General features: G+C 45.7%; 1 protein-coding gene across 1 annotated transcript in view; it reads left to right on the top strand.

The window, feature by feature from the left end:
* CLM (CXADR like membrane protein) overlaps positions 1-20486 on the top strand; it is a 124494-nt gene that overhangs the window by 34544 nt on the left and 69464 nt on the right. The window lies entirely within an intron of this gene.

Below are 20486 nucleotides of genomic sequence, written 5' to 3'. Positions count from 1 at the left end.
CTTGGCTCACTGCAACTTCCACCTCCCGAGTTCAAGCAATTCTCCTGCTTCAGCCTCCTGAGTAACTAGGATTACAGGTGCACACCACCACACCCAGCTAATTTTTGTATTTTTAGTAGAGATGGGGTTTCACCAGGTTAGCCAGGCTGGTCTTGAACTCCTGACCGCAGGTGATCAGCCCGCCTCGGCCTCCCAAGGTGCTGGGATTACAGGCTTGAGCCACCGCGCCCCTTGCCCTTGTCAGTTTCTTTGAAGAATTCATTCCTGAGATACAGAGGAAGAGGCTTCACAAGAAAGAGAATGGAAGTAGGACCAAGCCATTATGCATCTGGAAAATAAGTCAGTTAGAGATTTGTCTCTAACTTGAGCCAATCCAAATAATTCTGCATAATTCAGCTCCTTTCCCAAATTTCTTGTTGCCTATCTGCTTCACTCTCTGATTTTCCCTTGAAATTAACTGCGTCCATGTGAGCCAGCATTTAGGAAATCATTAAAAAGTGCAGTGAAGACATACAGCAAAACATGCTTCTAAGCACTGTCCGTCTAAAAATGTCAGTATCTATTTACCTTCTCAGGAAAAAGCTCAGGGTATAATTGGATTATTGAAATAAATTTTTTTTTTTTTTTTTTTTTTTTTTGAGACAGTCTCACTCTGTTGCCCAGGCTGGAATGCAGTGGTGCAATCTTGGCTCACTGCAACCTGTGCCTCCTGGGTTCAAGCGATTCTCCTACCTCAGCCTCCTGAGTAGCTGGGACTACAGGCACGTGACACCATGACCGGCTAATTTTTGTATTTTTTAGTAGAGACAGGGTTTCACCATATTGGCCAGGCTGGTCTCAAACTCCTGACCTCCGGTGATCCTCCCGCCTCAGCCTCCCAAACTACTGGGATTACAGGCGTGGGCCACCACACCCAGCTGGGATTATTGAAATAAATTCTTACCATCAGGGTCTGTTTTGTGGTTCTTCGAACATTTAACAGCTTGTTACAAAAGTACAGTTATCATCATCATCGGGCAGGAGGTCTTAAAAACAAACCAATGTGGTAGACGTAAAAAAAAAAAAATTGATATGTTCCTCATTTTTCTTCCTTTTGACTAGAAATCAAAAGTAATTTTTTAAAGCAACAGCTATTAATTTGACTGAGAGGAGTGGCAGAGAATTACGGAAAACACCTACTTATCCCTGCAGACTCAAGGCGCCACAGCCAGCCTCCAAAAGCCACCCTTCCTGTGTGCCCCCTGGGCCTCCCGCCACCTCACTGCCTTGTACGTGTCAGCTGCCCCTCCCTTATTCTGTTAAGTGTGAGAGAATTATGCCAAGATCGAAACAGGAAGACTAACATAAATTAAAACTGACGCAGCGCACCAATTTTATTAATTCCTTGACTCCAACCAGCAAGTGACAGGTTCTCATGTTCTCATTCAGATGCTGCCCACACTCAGACGCTGCCTGCAGGGTGCCCCGGGCTGCCTGCCCCCAGGAGACCTGAGAAGACACACTGTAGCCTCCTCACCCACCGCGCCTGTTTCTTCCTCCTCCTTCCTGTCATGTGCAGACTTACCCCATCACTGGGCCAAGTACAGCTCCACCTTCGTGGCCTGCAGGCTCCCACATGGGTTAATTCCATAATCTACTATGAGCACATTCTGGAAAGCTGATATTTACCTTCTCACTGAAAGTAACTGTTAAACCATTTCCGGGAGACACTGGGTTTTTGCTGGGCTTTCCAAACACTGCTTTAAGTATTTTTTAAATAACATATACACATCCAATTTTAAGCACAGTAATTTTGTTAATGCTTTGACAGATCTTTGGCTTTTCCCACATTTTCCAAATATCGTAGAACTAGGCCTGCATAGCAACTACTTCATGAACTGCTTAAGGGAAGTCTGACTTATATTTGACTCCCAAGTGCCTAGCACAATCCCTGGCACATAGAAAGGGGTTCAATGCATTAGACATAGAATAGCAATGGTCATAGCTAATATTCACTGAACATTCTCTCTATGCCACACATCGAAGCCCTCGATGTGATTATCTTATTCAACCTTAGTAACCATTGCGTTGTGTGCTGTGTATCACGCGCACTACCCTTTGTAAATGAAAACAACCTGGGGCTCAGAGGGGTGAAGAAACTTGCCCAAGTTCAACAGCCAGGAAGTGACAAATCAGATTTCGAACCCAGGTCTGTCTAGTTCCAAAGTCCCTATGTTTAACCCAGCACAGCATAAGGACAACAGTTGAACTAACCCTGATTTTAGAGACTGTAAATAATCGGATAGTCTCCTGGCTTTGTGGTCTACTGCAAAACTAAAATAATACACCCAACAGCATGACACGTATGGGAAAACAACGAGCAGGACCCTTTTAAAGGGGGAGACAGTGAGGCCCAGAGAGGAGGGCAGGTCCACCCAGTGCTGCAAAGGCATCAGGCCAGAGCAGCACAGTCCCTGGAGTCCCCAGGACTGATTTCCAGCATTGGAGGAGACTGACACCCAAACCTTCCACCGATCCTGAATTCGCCATCACTGTTCTAGCCGTTGAACAGCCTTCTCCAGGAGGGAAGCATTTTATTAAGATTACAGCATTCTATTATCTAGACGCACTGAGAGTTAGCTGGGTAACTCATTAAAAAGGATTGCTTCTGCTGACTGATGGGACGGCAGACTATAATTGGAAGGGCACTTAGAGGCTGAGAGGCAGTACGTGACTTGCCTAAGATCCCAGTGCAGACCAGTGGTCAATATTAGAGACCCAGCCTAACCGTGCGGTAGGGGTGCTTTGCGTTACACTAGCTTCCTGCCCTGACAAAGGCTTGCTGGGTGTCAGAGTTCTAGTGAAGCAGTATTGAGTACTTTTCAGGTAGACTGAGTAATGTATGTGAAAGCCTGGGAGACTGAAACTGGCGGTTTTGTGCAGAAGAGAACGGGTCGGAAGCAGCAGGAAAAAAATAATGTAATGAAGAAATGGCTGTGGGGAGGGCAATGGGGCGGTACCAGGTTGGTTCCAAAATACCACTTAGAAGAAGAAAATGGCCCCTACTCTCTCCCCAGTGCTGAAGGGCAGTGAAACCACTCGCAGTTAACATCCAGAGACCAGCGTCCCGGTCTCTGCTCTGTGACGCACATGCTGTGAACCCAGGCCGGTAACGCCACTCTGGGCCTTCACTATCTCTTTTTTTTTTTTTTTTTTTTGAGACAGAGTTTTACTCTTTTGCCCAGGCTAGAGTGAAGTGGCGCGATCTCAGCTCACTGCAACCTCCGCCCCAACCCCGCTGGGGTTCAAGTGATTCTCCTGCCTCAGCCTCCTGAGTAGCTGGATTACAGGCATGTTCCACCACGCCTGGGTAATTTTGTGTTTTTGGTAGAAATGGGATTTCCTCCACGTTGGTCAGGCAGGTTTCGAACTCCTGACCTCAAGTGATCCACCCACCTCGGCCTCCCAAAGTGCTGGAATTACTGGAGTGAACCACCGCACCTGGCCCTCATTTCTTCTTTATTTGTGATATAAAGAGGTTGTCCTGGGTGACTTCTAAGATATCCTGGCTCTGCCACTCAAGTATTCTTCTGGACTGGGATGACTGAAGGTTACATCTGATGTCCTAAAACTACTCAATATTCCACCCTGCTGTGGCTACTCTGTGATAGTCACCTCTCCGAGTGCCTCTGAGTTTTGTTTTGGATTCAGAGCCAGCTGATAAATTGGCCCTAGGCTTTTAACCTCTGGGATTCCTCTGTTTTCCTGGGGGTAAATGTGTCCCTCAGTGTTTCTGTTCCTAATGCTGTTAAACGTTATTTTGGTCACAAGCCTCAGCCACTGAATAGAAATCTTAACCAAAACAATTGCTTAGGGAAGTAAAAGGCAGAGTCCTGGAAACAAAGTGTCCAAGCAGTGATTGATATCCATGGAGGTTTTCCCTGCAGCCATGTGCACTGCTGCTGGGGAAGCTTTGCAACGCTTTCTGGGAAGAAGGAAGCACATTTGTGGGATTTTTATCTGTGGGATGGAGCAAAGCTGGGCATCTCTCCCTCACATTTCTCCACCATTTTGTATAGCTGAAAGAAGAAAGCATCTCCATACCACAGGTAAAGACTCGCAAATGATGCTTCCTTCTTCCAGCTGTACAAAATGGCAATGGGCTTTAACGCCTTGGGACAAAAGACCCTCTCCCTCACTTCTTCCATCAGTTATCTATTACTACAGAAAAAATCCCCCCGACCACCACTTAATGGTGAAAACAACAAACATTTCTTATTTCACAGTTTCTACGAATTGGGAATTCAGAAGCAGCTTAGCTAGGTGTTCCTGGCTCAAGATCATGCCTGAGTTTGCAGCTAAGGTTGGCTACAGTCCTCTGAAGACTTGGTTGGGGCTAAAGGATCTACTTCTGTTTTAGCCTGTATGCTTAGGCTGTCATAAAATGACACAGGCTGGGTGACTTAAATAACAGACATTTATTTTCTGAAAGCTAAAATTCATGATCAAGGTGTGGACAAATTCAGTGTCAGGTGAGGTCTGTCTTTCTGGCTTGTAGATGGTTGCCCTCTTGTTGCATCCTCACACGTAGGCCTTTCCTCGGTGCCTACGTGTGAGGGGAGAGAGAGCGAGCGATCTCTCTGGTGTCTCTTCTCATAAGGACACTAATGTTGTTGGATCAGGGCCCCACCCATTTAACCTTAATTACTTCCTTAGTGGCCCCATCTCCAAATATAGCCACATTGAGGGTTAGAACTTCAACATATGAATTTTCCGGGGAACATAAACACTCATTCTATCACAGTTCCTAAGATGGTATATTTACAGGTTTTGGTTGTTGGCAGGAAACCTCAGTTCCTCCCCACGTGGGCCTCTCCTTGGGCTGCTTTGTCTTTCTCATGCCATGGTACCTGACTTCCCACAGAGAACAATTCAAGAGAGCAAAAGAGAAGCCATAATATGTTTTATGACTGAGTCTCGGAAGTCACACACTATCATTTCTGCAAAATCCTACTGGTTACAAAGCTTAGTCTTATTCAATGTAGGGACTATACAAGGACATGAATACCAGGAGGCAAGAGTCCCTTCAGCCATCTTGGAGGCTGGTTATCACATCTCTGGATGAAAAGACATTATGGTATCAGAAAAAGAATGTATGTTTTGAAAACCGGTAGACCTGGAACTAAAGTAAAATTCTAGCTCTACCACTTGTAAGTTATGCAAAACTAACCCCTCTGAGCCAGTTTCTCCATCATTAAAATAATAATACCTTCCTCATAGGATGGGTGTAAGTACCAAATGAGAGAATGAATTTGCTGTGTTACAGCTAGCAATCATCTGGTAAACACTCTTGCCCTCCCCTGCCTTCCCTAGTCTCTCACCACCTCGCTTTTCCCATCTTCGGCACTTGCCTAGGCTTCAACACTTCCTTGTGCAATGGTAATACAAGTCAAGAATTCTAGAATGCCAGAGTTAGAAAGGTCTTCTGAGGTCGAGCATGGTGGCTCATGCCCATAATTTCAGCACTTTGGGAGGCTGAGGCAGGAGGATCACTTCAGGCCAGGAGTTTGAGACCACCCTGGTGAACATAGTAAGACCATATCTCTACCAAAAAAAAATTTAAGTTAGCTAGGTATATGGTGGCACATGCCTGTAGTCCCAGCTACTCAGGAGGCTAAGGCAGGAGGATCACTTGAGCCCAGAAGATCGACGCTGCAGTGAGCTGAGATCATGCCACTGCACTACAACCTGGGCAGCAGAGTGAGACCCTATCTCAAAAAACAAAGTGATTTCTGTATCATCTATTCTAGTAGTCCCTAACTTTTTAACCACCAGGGCTCTTTCTATTTTCCTCCCAATGAGCCCCATATTTTGAAATAGTTTTGACCACCAAACAAATTACAGTAACTACATATTTCACTTCCCATTATATTCATCAAAAGCATGTATAACTGCCCATCAGAACATCTGATCAGTGAGTGAAAATCTGGACCTTCACAGTGAATTATAACCATTTCAGTGAAAAGTAAAGTAGTTATTATTTTAGGGACCCAGAAAAATGAGGGGGATTTATGCAAAGTCATTCAGATTAGTTGCTGATAAAACTAGGGCTCAATCCTGGACCTCCTGACTCCAAATCAGTGATCATTCCCTAATCCTAAGTGGTCACCTTATTTATTTGACATGACATGCCATATCATGATATCTCTTATGTCATGATATCTGACATCGGAGATTTAAATCCCTTCTAGCCAAACAGTATAAAACTGCAAAATAAAATATCTACTTTTTCAAGGCCCTACTTGCATGGCTAACACAAATGGACAAGACTTTGGCACCCCTAAATGTGGCTCATCAACACCACAGAACAGGCCATTGCCTCGGTGGCCTCCATGCTGAGTTGTCTCCCCAGCCAATGTGCCTATAGGTTCTAAAGCTACTTAGTCAGAGCTATAGGATAGGGGGCAAGTTTTGCGTGTTCAAGTGTTCTGGTCCATACCAGCTTCTCATTGACGAGTAAGAGTCAAGTCAGAGTAAGGTGCAAGGAAGTCATCCTTGAGCCTACCTAAATGGAGGAGGGGGTGAGAGAGGGCACGGTTTGGCATTGACGCCGTCTTGCCATGGAGAGCCAGAGCTGAGAAGCATGAGGGCTCCATACTCATCCTGGTGTGGGCCATCAACCTCATTTATTGGCTGGAAGGTCAGCATTATGATAGGTATCCAATCCCAACACCTTCTATAAAAGGGAACAAAAAAGAACCAAAGGAAGAAAAGCCTAAGAATTAAAAGGGAGGCCAGGAGAGGTGGCTCACGCCTGTAATCCTAGCACTTTGGGAGGCTGAGGTGGGTGAATCACTTGAGCTCAAGAGTTCAAGACCAGCCTGGCCAACATGGTGAAACCCCATCCCTGAAAAAAAAAAAAAAAAGTCAGTAGTCCCAGCTACTAAGAAGGCTGAGGTGGGAGGGTCACATGAATCCAGAAGGTCGAGGCTGGAGTGAACTGAGATCGTGCCACTGCACTCCAGCCTGGGGGACAAAGCGAGACCCTATCTCAGAAAAAAATAAAATTAAAATTAAAAAGCATTAAAAGGGAGGCCGGGCGCGGTGGCTCAAGCCTGTAATCCCAGCACTTTGGGAGGCCGAGACGGGTGGATCACGAGGTCAGGAGATCGAGACCATCCTGGCTAACACAGTGAAACCCCGTCTCTACTAAAAATACAAAAACTTAGCTGGGCGAGGTGGCAGGCGCCTGTAGTCCCAGCTACTCCGGAGGCTGAGGCAGGAGAATGGCATAAACCCGGGAGGCGGAGCTTGCAGTGAGCTGAGATCCGGCCACTGCACTCCACCCTGGGTGACAGAGCGAGACTCCGTCTCAAAAAAAAAAAAAAAAAAGCATTAAAAGGGAATCCCTCTGGCCATGCAATGGAAAGAATTAGTGCCTATGAACCAGTTGTTTAAAAACCAATACTTCACAAAATTTATATGGTCTTTATGTGTGTGTGTTTGGGGGAGTCCCTCCCTTTAGTTCATAGTAGAGTTCCTTTTGAATGCTGCAGCCACCTCAGCTTTATTAAGGAACACAAGGAAAGAGGATTTTGTCTTTTCCATATTTGGGCCAAAATTTTACATGGGAGAGGTAAATCTTTAGGGACAAGTGTGGTCATGGCAATAGGATGAAAAGGAGAGAAACTGGCAAGAGAAAAAAAGAAATTCAGAGAAAAAGATTAGATAAACGTTTTCAATTGAGCCCTCCCTCTTGGAGAGAAAATATCTGAAACTTGTATTTGCTCAGACGCTAGAAGCTGTTCTGTGCCTGGGGGAGAGAAGAGTTCGGTGTTCCAGATGACTGGCAAGCTTGAATGTCAGCCTTGCTACAACACAGGCCCTGAAACCTTGGGAGCTCCATTGGCGTGATCCAGAGAGATGCTGTAATGTCAATTACATTTAATGTCACTGCTCTGTACTCGCTCATCCAGATGTGTTCCATGGCAAGAGATGTTGTTTCCTAAAGAAACCTTTAGCAAAAAAGAATAAACGTCCTCAATGAGCTTCCTTTGAGGGCAATTTGTATCCGCCAGTGGCTGAACCACTTTATCCAACATCCTTCTGTCCCTCCAGATATTTCTCACACAACTTCTGTGCTCAAGATCCTTCACCAGGCCCTCCTGAGTGTGTTTGGGACATATATGGTATGAACAGGAAAGGATACAGGGGGCAATGGGGAGGCAAAGGAAAAAAGTGGCAAGGTCCTTGGCAAGTATTTAGCTAAATTGAGCTAAAATTACCTAAATCAAAAGTAACCTGTCCTTGACGGATGTATTTTTTCTCTGGGGGTGCCAAAACAAAGTACCACAGACTGGGTGACTGAAACAACAGAAATGTATTTTCTCACAATTCTGGAAGCTGGAAGTCTGAGATTAAGTTTTTGGTAGGGTTGGTTTCCTCTAAGGCCTCTCTGCTTGGCTTTTATTGTATTTATTTATTTATTTTATTCATTTATATATATTTTTGAGATGGAGTCTCGCTCTGTCATCCAGGTGGGAGTGCAGTGGCACAATCTCAGCTCACTGCAACCTCCACCTCCTGGGTTCAAGTGATTCTCCTGCCTCAGCCTCTGAAGTAGCTGGGATTACAGGCACGCACCACCACGCCTGGCTAATTTTCATATTTTTAGTAGAGACAGGGTTTCACCATGTTGGCCAGGCTGGTCTGGAACTCCTGACCTCAGGTGATCCCCCTGCCTCGGCCTCCCAAAGTGCTGGAATTATAGGTGTGAGCCACCATGCCTGGCCCCTCTCCTTGGCTTTTAATGGCTTTATTCTCCCTGTGTCTTCACATGATCTCCCTGCACCTGTTTATGACCTAATCTCCTCTTCCTATAAAGGCATATGACTGTACTTGTCATATTAAATTAGGGCCCACCCTAATTACCTCATTTTAACTTTTAAAAGACCCTGTATCCAAAGACATTACCTTCTGAGGCACTAGGAGTTAGGACATCAACATACAAATGGGATTGGGGGCACAATCCAGCCCTTAACAAAGGGGATTTCAGTTTAGAGGAGGTAGCAATTCCCACACATGTGGAGGAAACTCATGTAAATCTATAACAAGGCTGTTGTGCTACAGGCCAGGTGTGTGGGACTATGGGGAGGGAACTCAGGAGAAACTGCCAACAGGCAGAGTGGGTAGAAGAAGCCTTTACTGAAGAGGTGGGAATGGAGTTAGCTAGAAAGGGAAGTAGATCTGAGGAAGGTGGAGAGAGGGAGAGCAGGTGGACGAGAGAGCATTCCAGGTGGGAGGACTAGTATGGAAAATGTTCAGCCAAGACTCTAAGACATGCTCAGAGGACATTGAACAGATCAGTCTTCAAAGGTTGGAGCATTCATTTTATGAAAGCAGAGAAGAGCCCGGGTCCAGTGGCTCATGCCTGTAATCCTAGCACTTTGAGAGACAGAGGTGGGCAGATTGCCTGAAATCAGGAGTTTGAGACCTGCCTGAGCAACATGGTGAAATCTTCTCTCTACTAAAATACAAAAAAATTAGCCAGTCACGGTGGCACACACCTGTAGTCCCAGCTACTTGGGAGGCTAAGGCAGAGGCAGAGGCAGAGATTGCAGTGAGCCAGGATCTTGCCACTGAATTCAGCCCGGGCAACAGAGCAAGACTCGGTCTCCAAAAAAAAAAAAGTAAAGCGAGAAGAGAAGAGCTTGAGAAAGTGAGAGAGTGAGCTGAAACTAGAGGGTGGAGGGCTGGGCTACACATAGACTTCCTCCCGTGAACACTTCTTCTTCTTCTTTTTTTTTTTTTTTTGAGACAGAGTCTTGCTCTGTCGATCAGGCTGGAATCTCGACTCACTGCAACCACCGCCTCCCAGGTTCAAGTGATTCTCCTGCCTCAGCCTCCTGAGTAGCTGGGATTATAGGAGCCCACCAACAGGCCCAGCTAATCTTTGTATTTTTAGTAGAGACGGGGTTTCACCATGTTGGCCAGGCTGGTCTCGATCTCCTGACCTCATGATCCACCCGCCTCAGCCTCCCAAAGTGCTGGGATTACAGTCGTGAGCCACCGCGCCCGGTCGCCACGAACACTTTTAGCTGGGCAGAGAACATAACAGCAATAATATATGTGTATAGCTCCTTATAATTATTAAGATTTTTCATAAACGATCTCATTTTCATCACTACCAATACTCAATGAAATCATCAGGGCATCATTTGAATCATTCTATAATGATTATTATAGGAAATTGAGGGGGAGAGAGTTTAAATTGCTTAACCAGCAGATTTGAGGGCTGCAATCACAACTGTGCTGTAGGCAAATTCATCTGACAGGCTTGCGAAGAATGCTCTGGAGAGGGAAGAGGAAGGAGGCAGGGAGCTATTCAAGATAAGAATAGGAGTGAAGTGATAAAAGCTGGAATTAGGGGAGTGGTACTAGAACTAGAAAAGTGCCATAGAGGAAACCAGCCCTACCAACAACTTGGTGTTGGCTTGGATAATAAACGTGCTGAAAAAGAACATGCTATGAAATAAGCAAAAAGGCCCTGGGAAGGGTAATGCATTTGGTTCCTATCATACTTCATATCTCAGCAGGAATTAATTGATCCGATTCTTCCCCGCCTTTGCTAAGTAGGAACACGAAGAAGGTGCAGCTCTGTTCCCACATGTCTTTCACAGGCATTTAGTATATTACTCTGTAATCACATATTCATATATTGTCTCCCCCACTAGAGTATGAGTTCCTCCACTGGAAAAGTGGCAGGACTAGAGACTGACCAAACCCAGGCTTTTTACAATTAAATTGGTCAAAGTTAAGCCTGGAATTTATATTCTGGGGCCATTTTGCTCCCCTTGGGAAAAGCTCACCTGAAACGAAGTCAACGCCAAGATAAACAGAACCCAGAGATGGTGGCTGGTATATTTCTGATGACATGACATGTATAAGCACCTGCATTTAGTCATGCCTAAAGCCAGAAATCCCTGGATTTTCAGATATAAAAATGTATTAGTTTCCCAGGGCTGCTGCAAGAAATCACCACAACCTGGGTGGCCTCAAACAACAGAAATATATCCTGTCACAGTTCTGGAGGCCAGAAGTCTGAAATCAAGGTATAGCAGAGTGGTGTTTCCTCCAAAGGCTCTAGGGAAGAATTCTTTCCTGCCTCTTCCTAGATTCTGTAAACACTTTCTTAGCATGGCTCTGTGGGCTCTGCAGATGAATATGTGGCATGTACTTTACAGCCATCTCCTCTGGTGGCAATTTAGACACCCGCTTCCTGAAAATTCAGGGCCTTTGATATTTTGCCCACCCCTCACCACATCCCAGCCCATCTCTCCTTGCTTGAGCCCATTGTTTAACTAAACAGAAAACAGATTCTAATTCCTGTCTTGAAAGCAACCAGTGAATGCTCTATAAGGATATAGCCATGACAGGGTAGAAGTAGCATTCAATGTCCTCTCCTAAGAGAGGCTGATGTTTCTAGAAGAAGATCAGACATTAGGCACACACTAGACCTCAGTCTTTATGGAATATAACAGAGGCAGTAAGTTGGTGAAGAAGTCTTGCTAATATATATTTCTTAGTAATGACTAGAACCTGGGCCATGCTTGCAGTTGACCAGCTTCCCACTATAAATGTCAGGCAGGTACAGATGCGGCTTCTAGGAGATGAGGGCAGAAGTTTAGGGGGGTTGGCATTCAGACTTGAAGTTCTTCGAGGGAGAATCTGTTCATCTCTTAGGTCTGAAGTCTGGAGGTAAAGATTACTGTCCAAGGAAACAATCTTAGGCATCCAATACCCTTCCCATCTGCTAATCTAAGTCAAGAGATGATCTGTGACTAGTATGAGACAGAAGAAAAATAGAACGGGAACCAACTTATTTTGTGGACATGTAAATTTAGGCTATTCCTATTCATGGGATTGGATTTTCTCCTCATTCTCTTGCCATAGGCAGGTACATTCTTGCATGCTAAGCTCTATGCTGCCAGAACCGTGGACCACTGATGTTCTTCTCCCCTTCTTCAGATTCCATCCAAATGTTCTTGTGCAGAGTTCAGACAAATCTGTGACAGCAGGGCATAGTGAAAACAGCATAAGCTTTGAGGTCAGAAAGACCTGGACTACATGCCAGCTTTGAAAGCCACTTAAAAGCCCTGCCGCCCTAAACATACACCTGCTGGTGAAGAGCAGAGTTGTGTCTGATGCGCATAGCATTTAAAACATGCCAGGTACTATGCTATGTGCCCTACACATGTTAACTTACTTAATTCTCACCACTAACTCATGACGTTGTGTACTATTAACATCCCTATTTTATAGATGGGGATGTTCAGGTATGGAAAGATCAAGTAACTCGCATCCAGTTAAGCTGCAGAACCAAGATGTGAATTTACACAGTCTGGCTCCAAAGTTAGTGTCTAAACCATGCATGGTGGCTCATGCCCCTATCATTCCAGCACTTTGGGAGGCCAAGGTGGGAGGGTCTCTTGAGGTCAGCAGTTTGAGGCTGCAGTGAGCCATGATCACATCACTGATCCAGCCTGGGCAACAGAACAAGACCCTGTCTCAAAAAAAAAAAAAAAAAAAAAAGTCAGTGTCTTTAACCACTAAGGCAAGTTTTATTACCTCCTCCATTCATTTCTTCAACAACTGTTTCCTGGCCGGGCGCGGTGGCTCAAGCCTGTAATCCCAGTACTTTGGGAGGCCGAGGCGGGTGGATCACGAAGTCAGGAGATCGAGACCATCCTGGCTAACATGGTGAAACCCCGTCTCTACTAAAAATACAAAAAACTAGCCGGGCGTGGTGGCGGGCGCCTGTAGTCCCAGCTACTCGGAGGCTGAGGCAGGAGAATGGCGTAAACCTGGGAGGCGGAGCTTGCAGTGAGCCGAGATCGCGCCACTGCACTCCAGCCTGGGTGACACAGCGAGACTCCGTCTCAAAAAAAAAAAAAACAAACAACTGTTTCCTGAGTGCCTACTCTGTACCCAGCACTGCATAAGATGCTGAAGATGCAGTCAAGGCCATGGTCCTGACCCTCCAGGCACTGACATTCTAGTGGGAGAGGCATCACAATACACAGTGCTGGGTTGCAGGCGTGCTATGGGAATCCAGAGAAGGGAGAGTCGAGAAAGGCTCACTGCTGGGCATAGTGGCTCACACCTGTAATCCTAGCACTTTGGGAGACTGAGGCAGGAGGATCACTTGAGCCCAGGCGTTCAAGACCAGTCTGGGCAACACAGTGAGACCCCATCTGTAAAGAAAAAACTATGTGAGGTTGGAGAGCCAAGCAAAGTCATATTTCCAAGGGTCTTTCTATCATACTAAATTTGAAGTTGAACTTGAAAAAAATGGCATTTTTAGAAACCATAGTGAATGCACTGGAAAATATAAAACTGAACGCAAAGGGTCCATTTTACACAAAGATGTGAGAGTTTGCATTAAGCAGGTTAACAGGGATAGAGAAAGGTCAGAGTCAAAGGTATTCAGGAGCTCGAATATATAGAACCAGGGCTGGCTGAATGTAAAGCAAAGGAAGAGCGAGGAATCAAACATGACTCGCTGGTTCTTGCTAAGTAGGGAGTAGCCCTGTTCAGTCCGATAAGTGATACAGGAGGCACAGCCCCGAATTTGAGGCGCTTGTGAGACCTCCAAGGGAAGCCGCCTTGTCTGGTTATACTAGTCTTTGGGGAGGAGGTTTGGTGGTAAATTTAGAAGTTATTAGCGTCTAGGTGTGCACAGGCCTAGGGGTGACAATGACACCAGGGTAACTGGGGAGGAGAGATGAAAGAGAGCTGAAGTCAGAACCAGTGTTCACAACACATGGAAGAAGAACCAATGGCAGGGAGCAGGAAGAAGGAAATCCTAGAGAAGAGGGTGTCATGCAGGCTAAGGCCAGAATTTTAAGAATGAGGATGGGTCACAGAGCTGAGAGTGGGCCGACCTCTACTTGTAGGTGGGTCTGCACGTCTAACCCTCCACCAAGACTGTGATCGAAGAGCAGAACTGTGTCTGATGCATCTGTTTTCCCAAAACAGCAGGTGCTTAATGTGTAAGGAATAAGGAAATAATAAGAGCCAATATTTATTGAGTGTGTACATGCGCCAAGCACTAGACATTTTGCATGGATAATCTCATTCAGTTCGCACAAGCATGCTATTAGGTACATGCTTTTTTAATATCTATATATACACACACACACACAAGCACATATGTGTATATATATAAGTATATGTGCGTGTATATATATGTATATATTGTGTGTATATGTGTATGTGTGTGTATATATATACATATATATATAGACTCCCAAAGTACTGGGATTACAGACGTGAGCCACCGCATTCAGTCCTGATATCTGATTTTTACCAGGGAAAAAATCCTTTGAATGGTTAATCTGACGGAAATTTCAGCATCACTATTAGAACTGAGAAGAAAAGATGCTGGGAGGTGTGCCCAAAAGCCTCAAGATGTAAATTCACGTCTTGATTCTGCAGCTTACCTAGATGCAAGTTACTTGATCTTTCCATACCTGAACATCCCCATCTATAAAATAGGGATGTTAATAGCAGTCATGGTGCACACAGCTGGCCTTGCTCTACCCTGAGCCCCTATGCAGCGTTAATGAGCAGCTGGGAGCTACCTGCAGAGGCCCAGACCTGCCTGCTGGTGTTACGGGCCTTCCCCTCCAGCGAGGGCTACAGGTGGGAGCTGAAGAGCAGGAGGAGATATGTAAAGTAGCAGACAGTGCTAAGGTAGTAGGCGCTGATTTCCTAGTGCACTTATCAAGCTCACTAAGGCAGGGAAGTGCGGGACTGTTCTGCCTTCCACAGTGAGGAGCACAGCTCAGTCAGCACATTAAAACCAGCCGCAACGCTGGGCACAGTGGCTCACGCCTGTAATCCCAGCACTTTGGGAGTCCAAGGCCGGCGGATCACTTGAGGTCAGGAGCTCGAGACCAGCCTGGCCATCATGGCAAACTCCGTATGTACTAACAATACAAAAATTAGCCAGGCATGGTGGCAGGCGCCTGTAGTCCCAGCTACTCAGGAGGCTGAGGCAGGAGAATCGCTTGAATCCGGGGGGCGGAGGTTGCAGTGAGCCCAGATGGCGCCACTGCACTCCAGCTTGGGCAACAGGGCAAGACTCTGTCTCAAAAAAACAAAAAACAAAAAAACAGCCACAGAGCTGAACCCGCTCATGGAGCACACGCTGACAAAGTCTGTGACGTGCAAGTAAAAGGAGCGTCCTCTTACTTCAGTTTCTGGTGACCCAGAACTAGACCTTGGGCAGTAGTTCTCAACCTGTGAGTCACAGAGGTTGGCAGGAAACAGATGAGAGCACAAAGTTAACCCTTTAATAGCACTCTAGAACAATGCAGTCCAATAGAAAATATAGAAATAGAAATAGAATGTGAGCCCCCATGGAATTTAAAATTTTGTAGTAGTCATATCAAAAAGAGCAAAGAGAAACAGGGGAAATTAATTTTAATCTATTTTCATTTAACCCTAAATATACAAAATATTATTTCAACATATAATCAATGGAAAAATTACTAACAAGATTTTTTACACTCTTTTTATTATACTAAGTCTTTAAAATCTGGTGGGTGTTTCACATTCACCATGCATTTCAATTCCAGTTAGCCACATTTCAATGGCTCCATTGCCGCATGTAGTGGCTGGTGCAGCACTAGAGCCTGCTGTACCAGGCTCTGTAAGTCTGAGAAGCCGGGACAGCAGGAAAGTCAGGCCCCTGACACACAATCAGCCAGTGAAATCTGAGGAATGGGGTCGAAAGGGATCCACCAGCTGGTACCTGAGGTCCACATACAATCAACTCATAAATCTCCAAGACAGAAGATATCCCTGCACTTCAAAAACTCTGTCTACTGCTTTATATGACATTTTTTCTGTCACAATGCTCACCTTCATGTCCATTTAACTTCAGTTTACCAAAAAATATCATTATCCCCGCTGGGTGTGGCGGCTCATGCCTGTAATCCCAGCACTTTGGGAGGCTGAGGCGGGAGGATCACCTGAGGTCGGGAGTTCGAGACCAGCCTGACCAACATGGAGAAACCTCGTGTCTACTAAAAATACAACATTAGCTGGGCGTGGTGGCACATGCCTGTAATGCCAGTTACTCAGGAGGCTGAGACAGGAGAATCACTTGAACCCGGGAGGTGGAGGTTGTGGTGAACCAAGATTACACTATTGCACTCCAGCCTGAGCAACGAGAGCGAAAGTTCGTCTCAAAAAAGTATATATATCATATCCCCAAATATTTATTGAGAGTACAGGATGCCTGCACTGTGCTAGATATTGGATCCAGTAATGTCCTCTGCATCTACAATGCATTGCAGATTACAAAGCCCTCAACACAAACCAAAGAAGTGGGTGTATCAATTATCTATTACTATGTAACAAATGGCTACAAATTCAGCAGCTTAAAACAACACACACTTACTACTTCATCATCTCTGTGGGTTAGGAGTCCAGCTATGGCACGGCAGAGTCCTCTGCTTAGAATCTCACAAGGCTGCCCGGCTCAGCAGCTCACACCTGTAATCCTAGCACTTTGGGAGCCTGAGGCAGATGGATCACTTGAGGCCAAGAGTTTGAGACCAACCTGTCCAACATGGTGAAACCCCATCTCTACTAAAAATACAAAACTTAGCCGGGAGTGGTGATGCACACCTGTAGTCCCTGCTATTCAGGAGGCTGAGGTAGGAGGATTGCTTGGACCTGGGAGGTAGGAGTTGCAGTGAGCCGAGATTGCACCACTGTACTCCAGCCTGAGCAACAGAGTGAGACTCTGTCTTAAAAAAAAAAAAAAAAAAAAAAACTCACAAGACTGTAGTCAAGGTGTTGGCAAGGGCTGGGTCCTCATCTGGAGGCTTAGCTGGGGCTTGCCATTGAAATGCAAGTTGTTGAAGCTGTTGAAATGTGAGCCTAAGATCAGGGTGGCTTGATCTGTGAGGATGTGAGGACGTACTTCCACCCTCACCACTCACATGATTGTTAGCAGTATTGAGTTCTTTGTGGCTGTAGGACAGAGTCAGCTCTCTGCTGGATTTTGATCAGAGGCCACGCACTGTTCCCTGTGTCATGGCCCTCTCCATAGGCAGTTCACATGGCAGCTAACTTCTTCAAGGCTGGCAGTGCTTCTAATTCCAGTCTGCTGCAAGGTTGTTTTAAACAATTTAACATAATCATGGAATTGACAGTCCACCACCTTGGCCATATTCTATTGGTTGAAAGCAAGTCACAGGTCCACCCCATTCTCAAGGGCCTGTGACTACACAAAGGCATGAACACCAGGAGTTGGGGATCATGCGAGCCACCTTAGGGTATGTCCACAGTGGTATTATCCCAATAAATAACATAGGTAAGCAATGAGGGTTGGGGACAATGATTGGCAACAGTCACTCAGCTTGTAGGGGGAAAATTCATGACTAAGGTCCATGGGTGCTGATTCCATGGCCAATGTCCCTTCTAACACAGACAGTGAAACGTGGCTCCTGCCCTCAGGCAGCTGGCTAAATAATTAGGGATGGGGGCTAGAAATGAGCTTACCCAGAACTCTGCAGTGTCCCCACACATGTGAGAGGCTTGGCCCAGGGAATAGGTTGTAAGGAACCTCCACTGGGTTCTTGAACTGTCCCTCCCTGTACATAGGCGGAAATATCAGAGATGAGACATGGGACTTTGGCCTGGTAAGAAGAAATCATGGTCTCATGTCTAGGAGTAGGACTGCCTATTTTAAGAAATCTTATCCAGCCAAGAACCTCATCCATAACTGTTCCGAGGAGATTTTGCACTGTAACTCCTAAATTCCCCCTTCTCCCACTTAGGGCTTGACTGTAGGATGCTAAGGTCAAAGCTACTTACTATAGGTTTCCCACCTTCTCTGCCAGGCACTGTGGATACCGCCCTGATCTTAGGCTCACATTTCAACAGCTTCAACAACTTACATTTCAACAACTTGCATTTCAATGACAAGCCCCTAGTGGTATATCTGAAATCAGTACCTGGACAATCGGATCTCCTAATGCCTCTGCTACCCCATCCCCAACAGGTAGAATTAAGGTCAAACTTGAAGAATTTTGGCTAGATCAGCCAGGCGCAGTGACTTACACCTGTAATCCCAGGACTTTGGTAGGCCGAGGCAGGAACTGCTTGAGCTCAGAAGTTTGAAACCAACCTGGGCAACATGGTGAAACCCCATTTCTACAAAAAGTACAAAAATTAGCCAGGTGTAGTGGCACGCACCTGTATTCCCAGCTACTCAGGAGGCTGAGACAGGAGGATCGCTTGACCCTGGGAGGTCGAGGGTCCAGTGGGCTGTGCTTACACCACTGTACTCCAGCCTGGGGGACAAATGCAAGATAATATAAGCCACTTCTTAAACATCATTAAAAATAATAAATTAATTAAGTTTATATGGTTAAGTAAAAAGTTACTATATACACTAAACACCTTAGCATTTCACAGATAGAACAGCCCATTCAGAACTAGAATCAGATAACTCGATTTGGGCTTTAGAAAGAGACCTAGGTTTAGCGCCGTGGTTCTCAGGTGGGGGCAATTTTGTTTCCCAGGAAACATTTGGCAATATCTGAAAACATTTTTGATTGTCACAACACAAGGAAGGAGGAAGGGTTGTGTTAGTCTATTTTGCATTGCTATAAAGGAATGTCTCAGACTGGATAATGTATAAAGAAAAGAGGTTGATTGGCTCACCGCTCTGCGGGCTGTACATGAAGCATAATGCTAGGCACCTGCTTCTAATGCGGGCCTCGGGAAGCTTGCAATCATGGTGGAAGGCAAAGGGGGAGCCCACATATCACATGGCAAGAGAGGGAGCAAGAGGTTAGGGATGCCAGGCTCCTTTAAGCAACCCACTCTCATGTTAATTAATGGATGATCCAGAAGTCACTACCATGGCGGGGCGGGGGGGGGGGCACCAAGCTATTCATGAGGGATCTACGCCCAAGACCCAAACACCTCCCACTAGCCCACCTCCAACATTGGAGGTCATATTTCAACATGAGATTTGGAGAGGACAAAACATCTACATCATATCGGGGGTATGGAGAGGTGCAACTAGCATGTAGGGAATAGAGGCCACTGTACAGTGGATGCTGCCATACATCCCACAATGCACGGAACGCTCCCACAGCAAGGCATTACCTGGCCAGAAAAGTCAGTAGTGCTGAGGTTGAGGATCCCTGGCCTAGAGTTGGCTGAGAGGAAGAGAGGAAAGCTTTGGGCAAAGGTTACGTGTGGGAATGTGAGGCTTGAGGGGTAGAGGGGAGATATAAGATGGAGGCAGGCGGAAGAACGATAGAAGCACGAGGCCACCACCCCACATTGTAATCCAGAGGAAGATTCCCTCCACCAACCAATGATAACTTATCTTCTGACTTACTGATCTCCATTAGAAACAAATATAAGAATCCCTTTTATATTTCACCTTTCATTCCTGCTCACCTTTTATTCCTACATGAAACAGGATCTCATAACCCTTCAGGGGTTTCTTCAAACTCTGACAAAATTACCTTCCACCCCTACTATACAACCAAAGGTATTTTAGGCTTAATTTGTCTCCTCCTCCTCCTAATAACCTAGTACTATTTTCACCTGACCTCCTGAGCGACCCAGATAACTACACTTTAGCCAACTCCCTCAACACCACATCCCACATTAAGCCAGAGTGGTACTTTCTGTTTGCCTATGCAATCTTACGATCCATCCCTAACAAACTAGGAGGCGTACTGGCCCTTGTATTCTCCATTCTCATTCTAGCAGTTATTCCTGTACTTCGCACGTCTAAACAACAAACCATAATATTCCGACCATTGAGTCAGTGCCTGTCCTGAATCTTAATGGCCGAACTATTTACACTCACATGAATTGGGGGACAGCCAATCGAATACCCTTTTATCGCCTTATCGCCATTGGACAGATAGCATCTATTATGTACTTCTCTACCATCCATTTTATTTTATTTTATTTTATTTTATTTTGAGACAGTGTCTTGCTCTGCTGCCCAGGCTGGAGTGCCATAATGCAATCTCGGCTCACTGCAACCTCCACCTGCCAGGTTCAAACAATTCTTCTGCCTCAGTCTCCTGAGTAGCTGGAACTACAGGTGTGCGCCACCATGCCCGGCTAATTTTAGTAGAGACGAGGTTTCACCATGCTGGCCAGGCTGGTCTCGAACTCCTGACCTTGTGATCCACCTGCTTCAGCCTCCCAAAGTGCTGGGATTACAAGCGTGAGCCACAGCGCTCAGCCCTTCTACCATCCATTTTAGAATCTTAAAATGTTACCACCGAAGCTTAGAGATCCAGCCCAACTCCTTTGCATTGCAGATGTGGAAACTGAGCCCTAAAAAGACAGAATTGAGTGCTCAAGGCCACACAGGTTTCTAAATAGCAGAACCAGCTGCAGAACCCAGGCTCCTAACTCACTGGCCAGTCCTATTTCTTCTGTTTTATTTT

Source organism: Macaca nemestrina, chromosome 12, assembly GCF_043159975.1.
Source record: "Macaca nemestrina isolate mMacNem1 chromosome 12, mMacNem.hap1, whole genome shotgun sequence".
NCBI classification, from domain to species: Eukaryota; Metazoa; Chordata; class Mammalia; order Primates; family Cercopithecidae; genus Macaca; species Macaca nemestrina.
This window is presented reverse-complemented; position numbering and strand designations above follow the sequence as displayed.